This window comes from Lissotriton vulgaris, chromosome 3_1 (genome assembly GCF_964263255.1).
Source record: "Lissotriton vulgaris chromosome 3_1, aLisVul1.2, whole genome shotgun sequence".
NCBI lineage: Eukaryota > Metazoa > Chordata > Amphibia > Caudata > Salamandridae > Lissotriton > Lissotriton vulgaris.
This window is the reverse complement of record NC_141689.1, coordinates 337,075,602-337,100,645: the sequence shown is the minus strand read 5'-3', so window position 1 is coordinate 337,100,645 and position 25,044 is coordinate 337,075,602.

The window sequence follows — 25,044 nt, the reverse complement described above, 5'->3', positions numbered from 1 at the left end:
CCCCAGAATATTCCTATGTTGTTGGCTGCATTCTTTGAGCCACCACAGGGAATTTCTTCTCCTGTTGGTATGGACACCGGCTCCTCCATGAACACCCAGGCTTTGGATGGTGCACAGGCTGCCCGAGCATCGGCTGCAGGCAGAGCGGAAGACCATCTGTGCTCAATTGACGTAATCTGTGTTACAGGGATCGTCGTCTGCAAAGGCAGGCAACAGCGATGTTGCGTCTACCAGCCTGGACACATAAACATGTGGCCCGTTGTGTGCTGGGAAAAAATTTGCCATTTTTTAAAAATACACTCACATTGGAGTTCCAACACAAATTTACACTTGTTATGACATGCATGGCTTTCTAATGCTTGTAGTAGTTCTAACTATATATTCAGACACATTAGAGCTATTGCTTGAGTGGCAATTTCTGTTTTTTAGCACCTTTGTAGAGTTTTTAACAAATGTTAAATTTTTAATGGAACTACTGTTTTTTTTTTTTTTTTTTTTTTGGAAGACCTTTATTGTTCGAACTTTCACATTACACAGCTTCTGGCCTACAACCCCGGGGCCGGCCGCCATCGTATTGTCATGTATGTTGTTGGACTCGTTACACAGCCTCTTAGCCGCCATCCCGGGAGCGCGGCGGCAGTTCACTGTCACCCCTGAGGGTGTGGATTTAACACGACATGAATCATTGAGGTCTAGTTTTTTATTTTTAAACCTTGAAAAAACAAACTAACTAGTAGCTACCACATTCGGTCCCTAGTGTCTCTAGCAATGTGTACTGCACCCCTGTGTAGGCCTGGAGTATCGTCCGTGTGTCTTTGGACGCTTGCCCAGTGTTCCTAGTCCCCTTTGGACCCACCCTTCATGGTCGGTGCCCTCCCCGTTGCCACCCCCGCCATGCGTACCTTCCCCACCCCTCCCTCAGAATGCGTCTAACGTCCCTCCTGAGTTAGGTGCCGTGGACCCCCTTTTCTGTATTCTACCTACTCTTCTTCGCCTTCCTCGTCAGATGTCATTGGGTCATCTTCCTCCAGGGGTTCGCATATGTCCCCCCTGAACATGTTCCATGGGAGCCAAATCTTGTTCCACTTACGCGGGCAAGCCCTTACTGTGTATACTGTTCTTTCCACTAACATAATCCTGTCCATGTTCGCGCACCATTGTGTTAATGTCGGGGTGGTCTCCGCCCCCCATTTCTGCGCTATGTCTCGTTTGGCGACTACCATCCCCAATGTGGACCATTGCTGCCCGTGTCTGGTGAGGTCTGTGGGTTCCCATACGTTGAGCAGGCACTTCCGAGGTTCGGGAGTCAGGGACACCCCCAATGTCTGTGAAATAGTCCTCATGACCTGTCTCCAGAACTCTTGAATGCGGGCGCATTCCCACAAAGTGTGAAACAGTGTCCCTTCCTCCCCGCACCCTCGCAGACAATATGGGTCTTGTGTTCTATGGATTGCGAAGAGCAACGTTCGTGTATAGTATACCCTATGTAAGATCTTGAGTTGCACAAGGCGGAATCTTGCCGATATGCCTACTTCTTTGGGTGCCGCCAACGCTTCGTTCCACTCCGACTCGTCCATATCACCCACCTCCTCCACCCATTTGGTTTTCAGTGCTATGGTTGGGGGAACTACTGTTTTTAACGTATGTTTGCATTCCGGTACCTAGATTGGTAGTACCTTAATATTAGATTATGTCATCCAGTCGGATGAGTAGTGGGTGTTATAGTCCATACAGGTACCTCAATATAGGCCCAGTTAACACCACAACCTTTCACCTATATTCATACCTGCATTACATACATAACAGCCACTAAGACTGACCCTTTACCTAGTTACAGTACTCCTTACAGAACATGGGGTTTTCCCTGAACAATAAGCTCATACATTATGCATGAGTATTCAGGATTCTCTGAAAATCAGCAGGACTATCATCTCTTGCATAATAACCATGTACAAGGTTCATTCCCGAAGTCATCCTTAGTCCGACTGTGGCACAGCAAGGTAGAACACCTGGGAATACCTTCCGGTATATAAACATCACATCTTGCTGAGATAGACAGAGGAGATCACGACTTCCATGCAGACACACTGATGTGAGACACTGAGATTCCTGCATGCAGACACTCCAGCTCACAAAATGGTAGAGATTTACCATCCCTTATTGAAAAAGTCCATACCGTTTATGCTGTGTACCTCTCTGAGACTTAGTGAGCACGAGTGACTGAGCGAAAAGTACTGCACTGTTTCTTCGATTCCGAGAAATCAGGGTTGTCATGTTCGATAGCTGCCAAGAACTTTTCTCTCCTTGATAAGAGGAGTTTTCTAGTAGCCTGGTATACAGGCTAACATACCCGGTGGGGGTGTCTGGAATCTGTTCGGACACCAAGCCCGTAGTGTATGTTGTCTAAACCCGCAGATCCTGTATAGGTTTTATAGGAACTACACAGCAGGTGTAGTCCCTTCAGTCATTGATGAGTTGGATTTTTTAAGGCAAGACAGTTCAACCTCCGTCCAAGACAGTTTCAGCAAAACATCAAGCCATCAAGACGAAGAGGCTGAGGTGCAAAAGGCAGAATAATGTAAGAAGAAAAAACAAACAACAGTCAAGTAAAGATGGGCAAATGGGCCAAAAATAGAGGAGACAAACCTCAATACAGCAAATTCCATTATAAATCTTACAAACATCATATTGACACCAAAAAGAAACTAACATTTTAAAACTTGGTTGTAGGAGAGTAGGATCTGCTTCTTATGCCCCCACTTTTTGCTAATGGTTCACTGTTTTTCAACTTTAGTCCGGCTGGGACCCTGCTATCCAGGGCCCCAGCCTAGCTGCTTCCTCTCCAAAATGATTGCATGTACTTTAGGTACATCACATATTGGATTTTGGGGTACCCTTATAAGTCCCTAGTATATGGTATAGGGCATAGGTACCCCAGAGGTCTCTCAGGGGCTGCAGCATGTATTATGCCACCCCGAGAGACCACTTAAAATGACACCACAGGTCTGCTACAACAGCCTGTGTAAGGTGGTGTATGCACCCCTTACTTAGATATAGTTACCCTATATCTACCTTATATCACTACACATATAAACCGGAAAAAAGGAGAAAAGGTTTGTCTCCATTAATCTGATAAAACCACACTATGTGGCTGATACCGACAGAAAGGCTCATCACTTTGAAGAGTCATCTTTGCAAAGCACTAAAATAAACAACAATGCGATGGAACTGGTTCCTCTTGCAACAGAAAATCAAAATCCAAATGAAAGACAAATTTCAATTCGACCTAACACTGATGCCTATATAAATATGCCTCCACAAGAGCAATCAACAAGTTCAACAAAACCTGCTGAGCTACCAGAAATAGATCAAACTGCATCTGGCCATTTCATAGACTTTGATACCTTTTCATTGGGTCCAAGTGAACCTGAAATGCCGCCAGCCCCAAAAACTGATAAACAGCCATTCAAAGGTGTCTTCATCTTTCTTCAAAAGACTTACCTGGTGTCACCTTGGATAGGACTTTGGATAATCACCGGGATTCTTTTCTGGGTAGGCTTAGTGACTACTTTCCACTTAATTGTTAATGGAACTTATCTTCGCCAAAGCTCTGCAGTGTCAAAAGTGTATATGGTCCTGAAACCTCATGTCTCATCACATCGTGAACAAAGAGACTTGTCATCAGTGAACATTACAGTGGTTCCTATACCTGACGGTATAGTATGGGACAATATTGATTAGAATATATTTAGTCAGACAGAATTTTTAGCAGTACCACATTTGTTTAAAATGTCATTAAATTATATCATTACCTCCAGTACAATCTCAGATGATTGGAATAATATGTTGTCTGCCCCATTTTTTAGCAATGAAATTTTGGAAAATAAATCAGATTTTAACACTATGTATTGTTATTAACATTATGGTCATCACTTTCTACACAAATCCATCAGCCCTAGGAAAGTTTTAACTTATCGCCAATGGGAACATTGCCCTACACCAACAAAAAGCAGTTCAAAAACACTTGCACAAAAATGTTCATATTTTTCAGGGTTTAACATTTCAGATCCGACCTCATATTACTATAAGGTTGCACCTACCTCAGCACAGAAAAATATGCTAACAATACCAAACAGATTTACTCTGCTTCCTTTATTACCAAGCTGTCTGAACATGGTTTCGACTTTTGGAAAGACACTTTAGACTTAAAATCAGTCTGGGGTTCTAGGAATAGGTAAGTACAGAGAACTGAAGCGTTATTTACAGCATGCCTCATTCCACAACAGATGATTTTTCTGAATGCAACTGTGCAGCAGACTTCCTGTCTTGGTATAGCCAAGAATATGGATTTGAACACACCTCGGGTTCCTACACCAACACATTCCGGGGGAAATCTTACATCAGATGAAGGGGTTATAATAGATGACATCCTATCATACTATAGATCAGACCCCAATCGGAAGGGATGGTTGGTTTGGCCCACAGACACTAATACATGTCAAGAAAGATTCAGGGGTACCACCAAAGGGTACAATATCCATATGCCAGACCCAAGATATGTGCAAAGAGAACATCCAGGGGTGGTGACATCATACAGTGTTGGGAAATTGTGCCTTGATTGGCTAAAAACCTCAACACTAGCACAAGTGAAACAACACTTATCCTTACTATCAAAGGATGTGGACCTAAGGGATTTTTTATTAAGACCTAGGAAACCACGCCAGAAACGTTTCCCATATGTTATCTATAATAAAATGTGGAAAATATTGCATCAGGAAGCAGCTGAGAGACTGCAGGAAATAGATAGGATGAACCTAGAAAAGGCATTGGCCGTCGTTGTTAATGGCATGACTATGTTAATATCCCGGATATCTTTACTGGGCAACATTGTGTCTTCTGCTATTGACGTACTAGAAAAAGACTTGTCCATACTACAGCACGGGCAATCACAATTATGTTCTTATATGTTATTGAGCTGGACGCTGCAATCATTGCATGCTGGTTATGTGCTTTGGCGGTTTATAAACAGTATGTCTGTTTTCTATATACAGTCTAACAGAGAAACAGATGAAAATGGCACAGAGGGGAGCAAAATATGCAATGCTGCGTATTAAAAAACTGTACAGATTGCCTTTTACTGTAGCTGAGTCACCGTCCACAGAATGGTAATCCATGGCTACAAAACTCTTCATGTCACAACTTTTCAGTTTCAATATTGCCTCGAAAAACAACAGGCAGGCAGATATGAATGGATGGGTAAGGAGTACATCAGGGAATCTTGGGAATTACTGTTCAAATTTCGATGCAGGGCTGAAGATCTTGAAGTGTTTCTAAGCAGTACTAACTATGAAAACACTTTGAGTGGATCTCTCATATGCCAGGATATTATGCTACATGAAGCTTGTATTAGTTCAGGCTTCTCTCGAATGGGAGTTACTTGATGCTGAACAATCAAGGTTGTTGTGGGATGCTGAATGGCATAGCATATCTAGTAACCGTGAGCTCCAGGGTTACTTGCTGGATGGAAGTATTGTTTACACCGACATGTACAGTCGGGGGGGGGCGCCGCTATGGCCTTCATTGAATGTATCTCTTAAACAGTTTGATACTCTGAGCAGAATGAAAGCCATGCTTTTACAGGAAACGTGCTCTTAACCTCTGCCCAGGAGACTTTTGATCTCCAGATCGCAAGGTCCTCTGCCGGGATACAGGCACTAATACGAATAAACTACCCTTTCCATTTTGCAGAAATGGTAAATTGTATCTTTAACGTGACTGATTCGACGGGTATAGTCCACCTATTTAAGACTGCAGGTTCAGGACTATTAAGCGCCTTTCAGACGGTCCTCGGAGTTATACCAAACTTTATACACTTTGTATTAGGAAGCATTTTTGGAGGACTTATGCTGATCCTGTTTCTAATAGCAGGTATCCTGATTGTAATTTTTCTGCTACGCAATGGACGTCCCAGTCACCAAAGAGGTTAAAAAGGCACTCCTGGAGCACAAATATCGTGATCGCATGGTACAACATCTGGGCACATCCCTCCTACGAGAACTAAGTGCTTCTTAGTTCCTGTCATTTAGACCGGTCTGGATGTACTGCATCCTACCTGTTCTCCGATGCCTGTTCTGCGGAGAGTAATGCGTGTTAGATCGCTGTCTGACACTTCCTTCAGTTGCGCAACCGGACGTTGATGCATTGCTGGACCCAATAACAGCCCATGTTCTGCAGTGTCCCCAGAATATTCCTATGTTGTTGGCTGCATTCTTTGAGCCACCACAGGGAATTTCTTCTCCTGTTGGTATGGACACCGGCTCCTCCATGAACACCCAGGCTTTGGATGGTGCACAGGCTGCCCGAGCATCGGCTGCAGGCAGAGCGCAAGACCATCTGTGCTCAATTGACGTAATCTGTGTTACAGGGATCGTCGTCTGCAAAGGCAGGCAACAGCGATGTTGCGTCTACCAGCCTGGACACATAAACATGTGGCCCGTTGTGTGCTGGGAAAAAATTTGCCATTTTTTAAAAATACACTCACATTGGAGTTCCAACACAAATTTACACTTGTTATGACATGCATGGCTTTCTAATGCTTGTAGTAGTTCTAACTATATATTCAGACACATTAGAGCTATTGCTTGAGTGGCAATTTCTGTTTTTTAGCACCTTTGTAGAGTTTTTAACAAATGTTAAATTTTTAATGGAACTACTGTTTTTTTTTTTTTTTTTTTTTTGGAAGACCTTTATTGTTCGAACTTTCACATTACACAGCTTCTGGCCTACAACCCCGGGGCCGGCCGCCATCGTATTGTCATGTATGTTGTTGGACTCGTTACACAGCCTCTTAGCCGCCATCCCGGGAGCGCGGCGGCAGTTCACTGTCACCCCTGAGGGTGTGGATTTAACACGACATGAATCATTGAGGTCTAGTTTTTTATTTTTAAACCTTGAAAAAACAAACTAACTAGTAGCTACCACATTCGGTCCCTAGTGTCTCTAGCAATGTGTACTGCACCCCTGTGTAGGCCTGGAGTATCGTCCGTGTGTCTTTGGACGCTTGCCCAGTGTTCCTAGTCCCCTTTGGACCCACCCTTCATGGTCGGTGCCCTCCCCGTTGCCACCCCCGCCATGCGTACCTTCCCCACCCCTCCCTCAGAATGCGTCTAACGTCCCTCCTGAGTTAGGTGCCGTGGACCCCCTTTTCTGTATTCTACCTACTCTTCTTCGCCTTCCTCGTCAGATGTCATTGGGTCATCTTCCTCCAGGGGTTCGCATATGTCCCCCCTGAACATGTTCCATGGGAGCCAAATCTTGTTCCACTTACGCGGGCAAGCCCTTACTGTGTATACTGTTCTTTCCACTAACATAATCCTGTCCATGTTCGCGCACCATTGTGTTAATGTCGGGGTGGTCTCCGCCCCCCATTTCTGCGCTATGTCTCGTTTGGCGACTACCATCCCCAATGTGGACCATTGCTGCCCGTGTCTGGTGAGGTCTGTGGGTTCCCATACGTTGAGCAGGCACTTCCGAGGTTCGGGAGTCAGGGACACCCCCAATGTCTGTGAAATAGTCCTCATGACCTGTCTCCAGAACTCTTGAATGCGGGCGCATTCCCACAAAGTGTGAAACAGTGTCCCTTCCTCCCCGCACCCTCGCAGACAATATGGGTCTTGTGTTCTATGGATTGCGAAGAGCAACGTTCGTGTATAGTATACCCTATGTAAGATCTTGAGTTGCACAAGGCGGAATCTTGCCGATATGCCTACTTCTTTGGGTGCCGCCAACGCTTCGTTCCACTCCGACTCGTCCATATCACCCACCTCCTCCACCCATTTGGTTTTCAGTGCTATGGTTGGGGGAACTACTGTTTTTAACGTATGTTTGCATTCCGGTACCTAGATTGGTAGTACCTTAATATTAGATTATGTCATCCAGTCGGATGAGTAGTGGGTGTTATAGTCCATACAGGTACCTCAATATAGGCCCAGTTAACACCACAACCTTTCACCTATATTCATACCTGCATTACATACATAACAGCCACTAAGACTGACCCTTTACCTAGTTACAGTACTCCTTACAGAACATGGGGTTTTCCCTGAACAATAAGCTCATACATTATGCATGAGTATTCAGGATTCTCTGAAAATCAGCAGGACTATCATCTCTTGCATAATAACCATGTACAAGGTTCATTCCCGAAGTCATCCTTAGTCCGACTGTGGCACAGCAAGGTAGAACACCTGGGAATACCTTCCGGTATATAAACATCACATCTTGCTGAGATAGACAGAGGAGATCACGACTTCCATGCAGACACACTGATGTGAGACACTGAGATTCCTGCATGCAGACACTCCAGCTCACAAAATGGTAGAGATTTACCATCCCTTATTGAAAAAGTCCATACCGTTTATGCTGTGTACCTCTCTGAGACTTAGTGAGCACGAGTGACTGAGCGAAAAGTACTGCACTGTTTCTTCGATTCCGAGAAATCAGGGTTGTCATGTTCGATAGCTGCCAAGAACTTTTCTCTCCTTGATAAGAGGAGTTTTCTAGTAGCCTGGTATACAGGCTAACATACCCGGTGGGGGTGTCTGGAATCTGTTCGGACACCAAGCCCGTAGTGTATGTTGTCTAAACCTGCAGATCCTGTATAGGTTTTATAGGAACTACACAGCAGGTGTAGTCCCTTCAGTCATTGATGAGTTGGATTTTTTAAGGCAAGACAGTTCAACCTCCGTCCAAGACAGTTTCAGCAAAACATCAAGCCATCAAGACGAAGAGGCTGAGGTGCAAAAGGCAGAATAATGTAAGAAGAAAAAACAAACAACAGTCAAGTAAAGATGGGCAAATGGGCCAAAAATAGAGGAGACAAACCTCAATACAGCAAATTCCATTATAAATCTTACAAACATCATATTGACACCAAAAAGAAACTAACATTTTAAAACTTGGTTGTAGGAGAGTAGGATCTGCTTCTTATGCCCCCACTTTTTGCTAATGGTTCACTGTTTTTCAACTTTAGTCCGGCTGGGACCCTGCTATCCAGGGCCCCAGCCTAGCTGCTTCCTCTCCAAAATGATTGCATGTACTTTAGGTACATCACATATTGGATTTTGGGGTACCCTTATAAGTCCCTAGTATATGGTATAGGGCATAGGTACCCCAGAGGTCTCTCAGGGGCTGCAGCATGTATTATGCCACCCCGAGAGACCACTTAAAATGACACCACAGGTCTGCTACAACAGCCTGTGTAAGGTGGTGTATGCACCCCTTACTTAGATATAGTTACCCTATATCTACCTTATATCACTACACATATAAACCGGAAAAAAGGAGAAAAGGTTTGTCTCCATTAATCTGATAAAACCACACTATGTGGCTGATACCGACAGAAAGGCTCATCACTTTGAAGAGTCATCTTTGCAAAGCACTAAAATAAACAACAATGCGATGGAACTGGTTCCTCTTGCAACAGAAAATCAAAATCCAAATGAAAGACAAATTTCAATTCGACCTAACACTGATGCCTATATAAATATGCCTCCACAAGAGCAATCAACAAGTTCAACAAAACCTGCTGAGCTACCAGAAATAGATCAAACTGCATCTGGCCATTTCATAGACTTTGATACCTTTTCATTGGGTCCAAGTGAACCTGAAATGCCGCCAGCCCCAAAAACTGATAAACAGCCATTCAAAGGTGTCTTCATCTTTCTTCAAAAGACTTACCTGGTGTCACCTTGGATAGGACTTTGGATAATCACCGGGATTCTTTTCTGGGTAGGCTTAGTGACTACTTTCCACTTAATTGTTAATGGAACTTATCTTCGCCAAAGCTCTGCAGTGTCAAAAGTGTATATGGTCCTGAAACCTCATGTCTCATCACATCGTGAACAAAGAGACTTGTCATCAGTGAACATTACAGTGGTTCCTATACCTGACGGTATAGTATGGGACAATATTGATTAGAATATATTTAGTCAGACAGAATTTTTAGCAGTACCACATTTGTTTAAAATGTCATTAAATTATATCATTACCTCCAGTACAATCTCAGATGATTGGAATAATATGTTGTCTGCCCCATTTTTTAGCAATGAAATTTTGGAAAATAAATCAGATTTTAACACTATGTATTGTTATCAACATTATGGTCATCACTTTCTACACAAATCCATCAGCCCTAGGAAAGTTTTAACTTATCGCCAATGGGAACATTGCCCTACACCAACAAAAAGCAGTTCAAAAACACTTGCACAAAAATGTTCATATTTTTCAGGGTTTAACATTTCAGATCCGACCTCATATTACTATAAGGTTGCACCTACCTCAGCACAGAAAAATATGCTAACAATACCAAACAGATTTACTCTGCTTCCTTTATTACCAAGCTGTCTGAACATGGTTTCGACTTTTGGAAAGACACTTTAGACTTAAAATCAGTCTGGGGTTCTAGGAATAGGTAAGTACAGAGAACTGAAGCGTTATTTACAGCATGCCTCATTCCACAACAGATGATTTTTCTGAATGCAACTGTGCAGCAGACTTCCTGTCTTGGTATAGCCAAGAATATGGATTTGAACACACCTCGGGTTCCTACACCAACACATTCCGGGGGAAATCTTACATCAGATGAAGGGGTTATAATAGATGACATCCTATCATACTATAGATCAGACCCCAATCGGAAGGGATGGTTGGTTTGGCCCACAGACACTAATACATGTCAAGAAAGATTCAGGGGTACCACCAAAGGGTACAATATCCATATGCCAGACCCAAGATATGTGCAAAGAGAACATCCAGGGGTGGTGACATCATACAGTGTTGGGAAATTGTGCCTTGATTGGCTAAAAACCTCAACACTAGCACAAGTGAAACAACACTTATCCTTACTATCAAAGGATGTGGACCTAAGGGATTTTTTATTAAGACCTAGGAAACCACGCCAGAAACGTTTCCCATATGTTATCTATAATAAAATGTGGAAAATATTGCATCAGGAAGCAGCTGAGAGACTGCAGGAAATAGATAGGATGAACCTAGAAAAGGCATTGGCCGTCGTTGTTAATGGCATGACTATGTTAATATCCCGGATATCTTTACTGGGCAACATTGTGTCTTCTGCTATTGACGTACTAGAAAAAGACTTGTCCATACTACAGCACGGGCAATCACAATTATGTTCTTATATGTTATTGAGCTGGACGCTGCAATCATTGCATGCTGGTTATGTGCTTTGGCGGTTTATAAACAGTATGTCTGTTTTCTATATACAGTCTAACAGAGAAACAGATGAAAATGGCACAGAGGGGAGCAAAATATGCAATGCTGCGTATTAAAAAACTGTACAGATTGCCTTTTACTGTAGCTGGGTCACCGTCCACAGAATGGTAATCCATGGCCACAAAACTCTTCATGTCACAACTTTTCAGTTTCAATATTGCCTCGAAAAACAACAGGCAGGCAGATATGAATGGATGGGTAAGGAGTACATCAGGGAATCTTGGGAATTACTGTTCAAATTTCGATGCAGGGCTGAAGATCTTGAAGTGTTTCTAAGCAGTACTAACTATGAAAACACTTTGAGTGGATCTCTCATATGCCAGGATATTATGCTACATGAAGCTTGTATTAGTTCAGGCTTCTCTCGAATGGGAGTTACTTGATGCTGAACAATCAAGGTTGTTGTGGGATGCTGAATGGCATAGCATATCTAGTAACCGTGAGCTCCAGGGTTACTTGCTGGATGGAAGTATTGTTTACACCGACATGTACAGTCGGGGGGGCGCCGCTATGGCCTTCATTGAATGTATCTCTTAAACAGTTTGATACTCTGAGCAGAATGAAAGCCATGCTTTTACAGGAAACGTGCTCTTAACCTCTGCCCAGGAGACTTTTGATCTCCAGATCGCAAGGTCCTCTGCCGGGATACAGGCACTAATACGAATAAACTACCCTTTCCATTTTGCAGAAATGGTAAATTGTATCTTTAACGTGACTGATTCGACGGGTATAGTCCACCTATTTAAGACTGCAGGTTCAGGACTATTAAGCGCCTTTCAGACGGTCCTCGGAGTTATACCAAACTTTATACACTTTGTATTAGGAAGCATTTTTGGAGGACTTATGCTGATCCTGTTTCTAATAGCAGGTATCCTGATTGTAATTTTTCTGCTACGCAATGGACGTCCCAGTCACCAAAGAGGTTAAAAAGGCACTCCTGGTGCACAAATATCGTGATCGCATGGTACAACATCTGGGCACATCCCTCCTACGAGAACTAAGTGCTTCTTAGTTCCTGTCATTTAGACCGGTCTGGATGTACTGCATCCTACCTGTTCTCCGATGCCTGTTCTGCGGAGAGTAATGCGTGTTAGATCGCTGTCTGACACTTCCTTCAGTTGCGCAACCGGACGTTGATGCATTGCTGGACCCAATAACAGCCCATGTTCTGCAGTGTCCCCAGAATATTCCTATGTTGTTGGCTGCATTCTTTGAGCCACCACAGGGAATTTCTTCTACTGTTGGTATGGACACCGGCTCCTCCATGAACACCCAGGCTTTGGATGGTGCACAGGCTGCCCGAGCATCAGCTGCAGGCAGAGCGGAAGACCATCTGTGCTCAATTGACGTAATCTGTGTTACAGGGATCGTCGTCTGCAAAGGCAGGCAACAGCGATGTTGCGTCTACCAGCCTGGACACATAAACATGTGGCCCTTTGTGTGCTGGGAAAAAATTTGCCATTTTTTAAAAATACACTCACATTGGAGTTCCAACACAAATTTACACTTGTTATGACATGCATGGCTTTCTAATGCTTGTAGTAGTTCTAACTATATATTCAGACACATTAGAGCTATTGCTTGAGTGGCAATTTCTGTTTTTTAGCACCTTTGTAGAGTTTTTAACAAATGTTAAATTTTTAATGGAACTACTGTTTTTAACGTATGTTTGCATTCCGGTACCTAGATTGGTAGTACCTTAATATTAGATTATGTCATCCAGTCGGATGAGTAGTGGGTGTTATAGTCCATACAGGTACCTCAATATAGGCCCAGGTAACATCACAACCTTTCACCTATATTCATACCTGCATTACATACATAACAGCCACTAAGACTGACCCTTTACCTAGTTACAGTACTCCTTACAGAACATGGGGTTTTCCCTGAACAATAAGCTCATACATTATGCATGAGTATTCAGGATTCTCTGAAAATCAGCAGGACTATCATCTCTTGCATAATAACCATGTACAAGGTTCATTCCCGAAGTCATCCTTAGTCCGACTGTGGCACAGCAAGGTAGAACACCTGGGAATACCTTCCGGTATATAAACTTCACATCTTGCTGAGATAGACAGAGGAGATCACGACTTCCATGCAGACACACTGATGTGAGACACTGAGATTCCTGCATGCAGACACTCCAGCTCACAAAATGGTAGAGATTTACCAACCCTTATTGAAAAAGTCCATACCGTTTATGCTGTGTACCTCTCTGAGACTTAGTGAGCATGAGTGACTAAGCGAAAAGTACTGCACTGTTTCTTCGATTCCGAGAAATCAGGGTTGTCATGTTCGATAGCTGTCAAGAACTTTTCTCTCCTTGATAAGAGGAGTTTTCTAGTAGCCTGGTATACAGGCTAACATACCCGGTGGGGGTGTCTGGAATCTGTTCGGACACCAAACCCGTAGTGTATGTTGTCTAAACCCGCAGATCCTGTATAGGTTTTATAGGAACTACACAGCAGGTGTAGTCCCTTCAGTCATTGATGAGTTGGATTTTTTAAGGCAAGACAGTTCAACCTCCGTCCAAGACAGTTTCAGCAAAACATCAAGCCATCAAGACGAAGAGGCTGAGGTGCAAAAGGCAGAATAATGTAAGAAGAAAAAACAAACAACAGTCAAGTAAAGATGGGCAAATGGGCCAAAAATAGAGGAGACAAACCTCAATACAGCAAATTCCATTATAAATCTTACAAACATCATATTGACACCAAAAAGAAACTAACATTTTAAAACTTGGTTGTAGGAGAGTAGGATCTGCTTCTTATGCCCCCACTTTTTGCTAATGGTTCACTGTTTTTCAACTTTAGTCCGGCTGGGACCCTGCTATCCAGGGCCCCAGCCTAGCTGCTTCCTCTCCAAAATGATTGCATGTACTTTAGGTACATCACATATTGGATTCTGGGGTACCCTTATAAGTCCCTAGTATATGGTATAGGGCATAGGTACCCCAGAGGTCTCTCAGGGGCTGCAGCATGTATTATGCCACCCCGAGAGACCACTTAAAATGACACCACAGGTCTGCTACAACAGCATGTGTAAGGTGGTGTATGGACCCCTTACTTAGATATAGTTTCCCTATATCTACCTTATATCACTACACATATAAACCTATCAGTCACCCCTATGGCAGGCCTTGTCAATCCTGAAGGCAGGGTGCTGGGTTTTGTGTGAAAGGGTGCCCATGCATGAGCAGGGCCCCTCTGCAACCATAGGAATCTATTCTCAGGGGTTGTTCTGTGATGCAGCCAATCATATACTCTTAAGTGCATTATAACCTCGCCGTAAATGCTATCTATGAGATGGCTGCAAGAAAACATGTCCTGTTTGGTGTCAAACACCTTGGAATCACACTTCTCCACCAGTCCTGGTGGGAGAGGTATGATTCCATCCTCCTAGAGGGAGAAATATGCCTACACCGGTACACCTGGTACCAGCTTCACAGAACCCTAGCATCACAAAATAGATGATGCCAGCCACAGACACTCGTCTGCCCTACTGCTGCTGGAAGACACCCCGGCAGGGGAGGCTGGCCAACGGGTTTCCTGTCACAGGGAGGTGTAACCACCTCCCAGACAGGTTTTAGTGTATTGGGGCTGGATGTCTGCACTGGGGGCACATTTGGTGTCCCTGTGCATAGTCCAGCTCAAACTGGTTGCAGGGGCTACCAGCCCCTACTCTGGTGCAAAACTGGACAAAGGACATGGGTGTAACCACCCCTCTGTCCTGACCCTCCCATAGGTGAGTCCCCAGAGTTTGTCCCACCCCTTCCTTGGGTATAAAGTAGGAACCCCTCACTACAGGACTTTAGATTAACATGGAGGAAGCTCTGCAACAGAATCCCAGAACTTCAACTATATACACTTTGCTGGATGACTGAAGAATCTCCATTGGTGTAAAGGAGTTACTCCCCTGCAAGGCAGGCACCAAGGACGCATCTGTCCAATTTGCAATCACGCAGCTCCTGAAGGACTCTGAAAACTTTGCAACACAGGAGGTGGGTTCCCAAGCTTCCCCAAAGCCGATCCGTGCTCTCAGCAAACCTGAGATCCAAAGCCCTCGTGGGGGTGTTCAACCCGAACCCCTTGACACCATGACCATTTGCAGCAGCATATGCTTCTTGGCAATTCCTGAGGCTGTGCTTTGAGCTACTTGTAGTACAGACCCCGAGCAGTAATTCCACCAAAGATTACTCGCCTACACTCCACGAGTGACCTGTGGGCAGATATTTAGTGATTCCTCTCAAGGTCCCTTTGTGATCCCTTGCCCCTCAACTTGTGGGTCCCTGAGAAGGGTACTGTAACTTTGAATGGGCTTAGCTGGTTGCTCCAGATGTGCCCTGACTCCCCATTGGTTCGGGAAACACCAGGACCTTGCTGGTCCATCCCGAAGCCTTTTTACTCTCACTGCGTAGGTTGCTGTTGCCAAGGCTTGTTGGTCTCCAATCAGGATACCGACCCCTCAGCACTTGACATCCTTTGTGGGACAGCTCACATGCAGACTCTGGTTGTGATTGACATCTCCTGGTCCCCGTGGCAGCGGAGTCATGCTTTACCTCATTGCACCTGAAACACCCGACATTGGTGGGCATTGGTCTATCGTGCCCCTGGTCACCCTGAAGTGACCCAGACTCTGTCCCCTCTGTTTTCAGGTTCTTCACAGCTCCAATCCAGGCTTGGATCACATCGGACACTTTTACTCTCCACGGCAGCAGCACTTTGCAGCAACTCGCCATTGGCAGCAGCAACGATTCCCGACACCATTTGGCATCTATGCACCGGCTTCCCTGGGTGAGGTAACACAAGTACTCCAGTGCTCACATGGGTGCCGGCCTTAGAACCTTCTAAGTCTAAAAGGGTTTTCTCCAAGTCCACTCCGAAGTTCTTATACCAATTTCTTAACATATGGTTTGGTCTTTTCCAGGGGGCCATTGTATATTGTGCTACTTACTTACGTTCTAGTGTGTTGATATTGTGTATCTTGCTCTCTAATCTCATAAAGAGGTTTAGTAGAGAGTGTTTAGTAACTCTCAGAGGTCACAATCTGGTAAACTAAGCTGCTTTACACTCCTTCAAGACTTAGGCTACCACTAGGATAGCTTTCAATAAAGGTTGTCAAAAACCTATTCATCAATAAGGGTGATGGATTAAACCCAGGTCTGTTGACTTGGTGTGAGTGTTTGATTGGTTCTGATGCTCTGTCCATCACCACCCCCTTTTGTACTGCTTTGTTCGCCATAAGTTGGCAGGGCATGCTCAGACGTGAGTCCCTTGCTCACTTTGCCACTGGATTCAAGCAAGCCTGGCTGAAGACGGCTGTAATGCCAGAAACCGGTCCTAGGAAGCTTGTTTCCGGTCCAGGGAAGGTATGGCTTGGCAGTTCGGGCCAGACTGTTCCCATGAGGGACAGGGTCAGACTGATTTGCTTATGGCCATGTCTGAACTGGGGTGGCAGAGTGGGCCAAAGAAGGGTGATGGATTAAACCCAGATCTGTTGACGGGGTGTGAGTGTTTTATTGGTTCAGATGCTCCGTCCATCACCACCCACTTTTGTACCGCTTTGTTCGCCACAAGTTGGCAGCGTATGCTCAGATGTGAGTCCCTTGTTCACTTTGCCACTGGATTCAAGCATGCCTGGCTGAAGACGGCTGTAATGCCAGAAAACGGTTCTAGGAAGCTTGTTTCCGGTCCAGGGAAGGCATGGCTTGGCAGTTCGGGCCGGACTGTTCCCATGAGGCACAGGATCAGACTGATTTGCATATGGCCATGTCTGAACTGGGGTGGCAGAGTGGGCCAAAGAACGGTGATGGATTGAACCCAGATATGTTGACGGGGTGTGAGTGTTTGATTGGTTCAGATGCTTCGTCCATCACCACCCCTTTTGTAGCGCTTGATTCGCCATAAGTTGGCAGGGTATGCTCAGGCGTGAGTCCCTTGCTCACTTTGCCACTGGATTCAAGCAAGCCTGGCTGAAGACAGCTGTAATGCCAGAAACCGGTCCTAGGAAGCTTGTTTCCGGTCCAGGGAAGGCATGGCTTGGCAGTTCAGGCTGGACTGTTCCCATGAGGCACAGGGTCAGACTGATTTGCATATGGCCATGTCTGAACTGGGTTGGCAGAGAGGGCTAAAGAACGGTGATAGATTAAACCCAGATCTGTTGACTGGGTTTGAGTGTTTGATTGGTTCAGATGCTCTGTCCATCACCACCCCCTTTTGTACCGCTTTGTTCGCCATAAGTTGGCAGGGTATGCTCAGACGTGAGTCCCTTGATCATTTTGCCACTGGATTCAAGCAAGCCTTGCTGAAGACGGCTGTAATGCCAGAAACCGGTCCTAGGAAGCTTGTTTTCGGTCCAGGGAAGGCATGGCTTGGCAGTTCAGGCTAGACTGTTCCCATGAGGCACAGGGTCAGACTGATTTGCATATGCCATGTCTGAATTGGGGTGGCAGAGTGGGCTAAAGAACGGTGATGGATTAAACCCAGATCTGTTGACGGGGTGTGAGTGTTTTATTGGTTCAGATGCTCCGTCCATCACCAGCCCCTTTTGTACACCTTTGTTCGCCATAAGTTGGTAGGGTATGCTCAGACGTGAGACCCTTGCTCACTTTGTCACTGGATTCAAGCAAGCCTGGCTGAAGACGGCTGTAATGGCAGAATCCAGTCCTAGGAAGCTTGCTTCCGGTCCATGGAAGGCATGGCTTAGCAGTTCGGGCTGGACTGTTCCCTTGAGGCAAAGGGTCAGACTGATTTGCATATGGCCATGTCTGAACTGGGGTGGCAGAGTGGGCTAAAGAACGGTGATGGATTAAACCCAGATCTGTTGACTGGGTGAGAGTGTTTGATTGGTTCAGATGCTCCGTCCATCACCACCCCCTTTTTTAGCGCTTTCTTCACCATAAGTTGGCAGGGTATGCTCAGACGTGAGTCCCTTGCTCACTTTGCCACTGGATTCAAGCAAGCCTGGCTGAAGACAGATGTAATGCCAGAAACCGGTCCTAGGAAGCTTGTTTCTGGTCCAGGGAAGGCATGGCTTGGCAGTTCAGGCTGGACTGTTCCCATGAGGCACAGGGTCAGACTGATGTGCATATGGCCATGTCTGAACTGGGGTGGCAGAGTGGGCTAAAGAACGGTGATGGATTGTACCCAGATCTGTTGACTGGGTGTGAGTGTTTGATTGGTTCAGATGTTCCGTCCATCACCACCCCCTTTTGTACCACATAAGTAAGTAAGCAAACACAAGGCGATGATGGACGGAGTGTTGAAACTTTTCAGACACCCACCTCCAGTTACAGATCTGGGTTGAATCCATCATCATTCTTTAGCTCACTTCGCCACCCCAGTTCAGACATAGCTATATGCAAATCAGTCTTGACTCTGTGCCTCATGGGAACAGTCCAGCCCAAACTGCCAAGCCATGTCTTCCCTGGATCGGAGACCGGTTTTGGGGTAACAGCCCTCATCCGCCAGGCTAAGTGGAATCCAGCAGCAATGTGAGCAAGGGGCCCATGTCTGGGCATACCCTGCCAATTTAGGGCAAACAAAGCAAACACAAGGAGATGATGGACGGAGTGCTGAAACTTTTCAGACACTCACCCTCAGTCACAGATCTGGGTTGAATCCATCATCATTCTTTAGCTCACTTCACCACCCCAGTTCAGACATAGCATATGGAAGTATTTATATGGAAATTAAGTAACAGTATGTTTTACGATTTTAACCCCACTTTTTAGTATATTTATGAAATTCATTGCATGCAAAAATGAGAGAATATTCCCAAATAAATTAGGCTGGTGCTAACAATAGAAGAGCCAATTTATGCTCTCTATGGCACTGCGTCAAACAGCGTGCTCATGTATATAAGCAAGATTGTCAGCGTCTAGCCATCAGTAAACAAGGCTGAGTTTCAGCCAAAACACGTTTGATACTGTCATAATAAAGAAAATTGTCCCTTAATCTCACCTGTGGTGTTGTTGCCATCCTTGGAGGCTTTTGAGGGGGATAGTAGCGATACATATACAAATGTGTAGGTATATATGTCATCAGTGATGTCACTGATCATGTCATGAATGATGTAATATGTGACGTCATCAGCAGTGCATTGCGGGGGCACGAGTTATAGTTAGCTGAACTAACTATAACGGGGGAATTTCTATAGTTTTGTATGAGTTAAATGTCCCACTAACTATATCGCCCTGGAACCTATGGTTTTTTCAGTGAATTGCTAAGGTTTTTTAAATTCTAATTTCTAACTATAATGTGCCTGAAACCTATTTTTTTCCAGTGAATTTCAAAGGTTTTTTAAATGCTAGTTTCTAACTATGTCTGCAGAGGTAGGACATGTGAAGAAAGAAGAAAAAAACACAGAAAGAAGCAAAGGAAATGCAGAAAGAAGCAACAGAAGTCCACAAAGACGAAGAAAAGTGCAGGAAGAAGCAAAACATGTACAGAAAGAACAAACAGAGGGGCAGAAAGAGGCCTTGTTGCAAAATCATCCTGTGCCCACAACTTTTTCAGACGGGTATTAGTGGTAACTGACTCTCCCTAACTAGGCCTAGAGCCAGTGCTATGCTAAAAGACACTTAGAATACAGTGAAAACACGTACATACACTAGGGAATCTATGCGTTGGGGTACCCCTGTGATTAGCATAACCTCCTCTGTAAGACCCTAGTACATAATAGGGCAGGGGAATTAAAACGACCTCTAAGTCAGAGGTGCAGAAATATGCTATTTTAACTAGTAGTCACGTTTGTAGAGTGGTGGAGAAAGGGTGCTGGTGTGATGTAAGAGGTGGGCCAGGCCCTTTTTATACCTCTCTGCAACGTAGCTCTGTGGCGCATTAATGGAGGTACCTAGTGGGCTAGTGGGACCCCAGGGACCCTCAGGATTAAAAAAAGGAATTCATTCCCAAACTTAAAACGTACCACAGGGCGTGTTTGCTCGCATGTCACCTCAAGCCCCTCTCCCTCCCTTCACCACTGTGCAAAGGCACCCCGTGGCATGTTTTAAGTTGGAGGATTAAGTCCCCTTGGATCCTGAGGGTCCCTGGGGTGCAAGTAACCCACCAGGTACCTCCAGTAAGTGCCAGAGAGCTGCATTGGCGAGAGGTGTAAAAAGGGCATGGCCTGGACCACCTCTCTGCAACGCAGCACAGTGGTGCTTAGTTGAAGAACCTGGTGTACTAGTTGGCCCCCAGGGGCCATCAGGATTGGAAGGGAATTAATTTCCCAACTTTAAACAAGCCACAGGGTGTGTTTGCACACATGTCACCTCAGGCCCCACCCCTTCCCTTCACCACTGTGCAAACGCACCCGTTTTAAGTTGGGGGATAAAGTCCCCTTGAATCCTGAGGGTCCCTGGGGTCCAACTAGCCCATGAGATACCTCCAGTGTGTGCCACAGAGCTGCGTTGCAGAGAGGTGTAAAAAGGGGTGTGGCCTGGACCACCTCTCTGCAATGTAGGCCTGTGGCGCTTTCTGGAGATACCTGGTGGGCTAGTTGGCCCCCTTGGGGCCCTCAGGATTGAAGGGGAATTAATTCCCCAACTTAAAACGCACCACAGGGCGCATTTGCAGAGTCTTGCTTGGAGGGGGTGGGGCCTCCGGCACGATCGTGTGCATTTTGTTTTTTTATCTTTTTTGGAAGGAGGGCTTTGTGGCCCCCTTTCTTTTTACTTTTTTGGGGATGGGGTCCCCAGGGCCTGACCCCCATTTAAAATAAAAAATATAAATGTTAACGGGAAGGGGGCTGTGTGTTCTCCCCTCCCGTGGCCAATCCCATCCCCCGGGGCATGGCCCAATTGGTTTTTTTTATTATGGAGGGGGCTGCGTGGCCCCCCTCCTAAGGCCTCTATTGGCCCCGTGGACACCATCCCCCCAGGGCTGGCCTTTATTTTTATTTTTTTATTCCTTGGGAGGGGGGCCGGGTGCCCCCCCGCCCGGGCCACTTCCGGCCCCGGGGACTCCATCCCCGGGGATCCCATCCCCGGGGCCTGATATTTGCTTGTATTTTTTTTTGGGAGGTGGGCCGCGTGCTCCCCTCCTCAGGCCAAATATGGCCCGGAGGACCCCATCCCCTGGGGCCTGCCCGCCTTTTTATTTATTTTTGATGGGGAGGGGGGATGCGTGACCCCTCCTGGGCCTTTTCTCGCCCTGGGGACCCCAACTACGGGGCCAGGCTTATCCGTTGGGGACCGTGGGGAGGTCCCCAATCCCCCCAAGGTCCCGCCGGCGCCCCGCGTCCAGCGGGAGCCGGCATTGCTTTTCTACATGGGGAGCTGCTTCCTTGCAGCTCCCTGTGTAGAAAAGCAATTCTGCTTTGCTTCATTGAAGCGAGAGCAGGTTTCCCTGCTCTCGGTTCAATGAAGCAAAGCAGAGTTTGCAATGACAGGGCGGGTGCCACGCGGCTCCCGCCCTGTCATTGCAAACAGCAGTGTCCCAGGGGTGGCACCCCGGGACACTGCCGGTGCCGGCCCAAGGGGGTTGGTGGTGCCCAGGGCAATAAGGGGCTCCAGGAGGGTGGCCGCACAGCCCCCTTTCCTATCTGATTAAAGCCTCTGGGAGGTGGTGGTCCTCGGGGCTCCGCTACGGACCCCCACATTTAAATATTAGTGCCCAGGGGAGGTGGCAGTTCCCCGGGCGTGTGGGGGGCATGAGCCCCCCACACAGGTCTATTAACGTCTCCCACGCTGGTGACGGAACCGTTCCATCATGCCCCTCGGGTGGGCTGTGCTGGTGACAGAAAGGTTCCATCAGGGCCCGCTTGCCACGCCTGCGCGGCGCGTTCTATTGAACGGGCGGGGCAGTGATGGAACCGTTCTGTCACAAGCACAGCTCACCCGAGGGGCATGACGGAGCGGTTCCGTCACCAGCGTGGGAGCGCCGCGCGGCCCCACTGCCCCTTAGCACTGCGGCGGAATAGCCTCCGCAGTGAAAGGGTTAAAAAGGGATTTGACACACCCGAGGGCTAATTAATACCAAAGTGTGGGAGCCAGCGGTTATTTTTTTTATTTTCGCGGCAGGATCCCCGGATACTCCGCGGATTTTGCTGATTTTTGTTTTCCAAAAAAAATCTTTTTTGGGTCCTGGGGGTCCTTGTGGGACCCCTGAGCAGGCCTTTGGGGGTTAGGGGTTTTTAGTCTGCTCCCTTTTTTTGTTTTGCGCTTTTGTTTTACTGTTTTCGTACAAGATGTCTGCCAACACTTCCTTGTTTGGAGTGTTGACAGCCAATTAGAATGCCGCTCATGGTCGGGAGGGTCCGCGTATCCACTGCGCCTCTAGATATCAAAACGTAATTTTTTTTTATTTTCTCAGCAACTACTGAACGGATTTACACCATTTAAAAAAAAGGTCTCTTTCTGAGCCAAGGGCCACCTTTGTGCCAAATGTGGTGTAATTCCGTTCAGCAGTTTCGGCTGCAACCGTGTTTAAAGTTTCCTATGGGAAATTGATATTTTCACCTCTATTTTTTGAATTTCTCAGGAACTCCTGGACAGATTTACACCATTTTAAAAAAATGTCTCTTTCTGAACCAAGGGCTACCTTTGTGCCAAACTTGGTGTAATTCCGTTCAGCAGTTCGGGCTGTAGTTGTGTCTAAAATTTCCTATTGGAAATAACATGGAGAAAACACGTTTTGGGACCCCCCTTTTTTCTCGGCCCCCGCTTGGTGAATCACCCCAAAACTTTCAGGATAGGAGCTGACCGAAGCGGGCCATAAGTATTGACAATGTCACGAAGATTCGTCAACCAGCGCCAAAGTTATTGGCAAAACAAAAAACAAGTTTCCTATGGAAACTAGGTCCTAACTATAACTATCTACTGGCGACCGCCAGTGGATAATATATATAGCACATATATATGGTGCTTGGGATTGAGGGCGACATCAACTAATAAAGAGATGCCGTATCATGAACCACTTCGTGTCCGTGCTTCCTTCCATGGTGTCACTGTGGGAGGTGGATTGTTTGGTATATATGTATATATCTATATAGTCAGCCACAGCCCACAGCCTATACAACACACAATTACAGCATTGATATGAGCAATGTATAATCACACATGAAGAGCTACTGTTCCTCAAGCTTAATAAACCTGTAGTACCGGTATTTTATTTAATACCTAAGGTACACAGAGACCTTAGCAATCCCCCAGGCAGGCCCATTATCTCGGTCATTGGGAGTACACTGGAAAATACCTCTAGATTTATTGATTCTTACCTTTGTCCATTAGTTAAAATGTTACCATCCTATACACAGAACATAGGAGATTTCTTAAAAGGCATCTATGATTTACCATGGGAGCATGACATGCTATTAATCACTACAGATGTGACCACGCTCTATAGAAGCATTAGACATGAAGACGGTCTTAACGCAAAAAGGCATTTTTTAGGAACAAGACCTATTTCATTGTGGTCTCATACTCAGATGCTAGTGTCTATGGTCGAAACCTGTCTAAAGAGCAATTTCTTCCTCTTTAATGGGGAATCATTCCATCAACTCTGTGGTACTGCGATGGGCACCTGCTTCGCCACCAGCTATGCGAATTTGCATATGGGCTGGTGGGAAGAGCAGGTAATCCGGAAACAGTACCATGAAGAATGGCACAATAACATCTTTCACTTGAGTCGTTTCATAGACGATTTGTTTGTCGTGTGGAAGGGCACAGAAACATCAGCCAGGCAGTTTTTAGAAAAAACTACAAAAAAACAATCTTAACCTCAAATTCATTAGTACAATCAGTGACAAAGCAGTAAATTTCCTTGACCTAATAGTTTATATGAATGACTCTAAACTCCATACTAAGATCTACCACAAATCAACAGCTGGTAACACATTGCTTCATGCAACCAGCTTCCATCTTAGCAACCTTCTCAGAAGTATACCCTATGGGGAGTGTTTAAGAACAATGCGTAATTGTAGTGAACCAGAAGTGTTAGATATTAAATTTCGCAACTTGCACTCTCAATTTAAATTTCGAGGATATGGAGAAGAGTGTATTTCCACTGTAATACACAAGGTCAGAAACAAGACAAGAGAGGAGATTTTGCTTAAGAAAACAGCGGCCCAAAGCCTAAAGAGGGAAATAAACAGTGGCGGAACCAGTAGCAATGAGTGTAGAATGATAACAACCTACAACAAACAACATGGACAAGTTAGGAATATCTTGTCCAAACACAGGCACTTAACACCCAATAACCCCATTTTGGGTAAATTAGTGTCACGGAAGCCACTGATTACATTCCGTAAGGTGGACGCCTTCAAACAGATGCTATTTAACAACATGGCCCCAAAACCTGAGAAATAAAGGGCTAAATCAACAGGGTTACAAGGCAAAGATGGCTTCATAAAATGCATGAAGTGCAAAGCATGCCTGCATGGAAAGAACACAACTTCTTATTTGACAGGGTTCTCAACAATAGAGAAGAAAGGTAAAGGCCAGTACAACTGCAAAACAGAATTTGCTGTCTACGTGTTGCGATGTCCATGTAATCTTCAATTCGTGGGCAGCACAATTCTTCCAGTACATAAAAGAGTGCTGCAGCACCTTAGAGCGATCAAGCATGGCGACAAATCCTATCCAGTGGCTCGCCACTTTGAAAAACACCATGATAAAAATGTGCAAAAGTCTAACATACTTTGTCCAAATGTGAGGGGTGGAGACAGAGAGAAGAAATTAAGGAGACTAGAATCACACAACATATTGGAAGTAGATACAAGGGCCCCTGTTGCTCTTAATATGGAAGA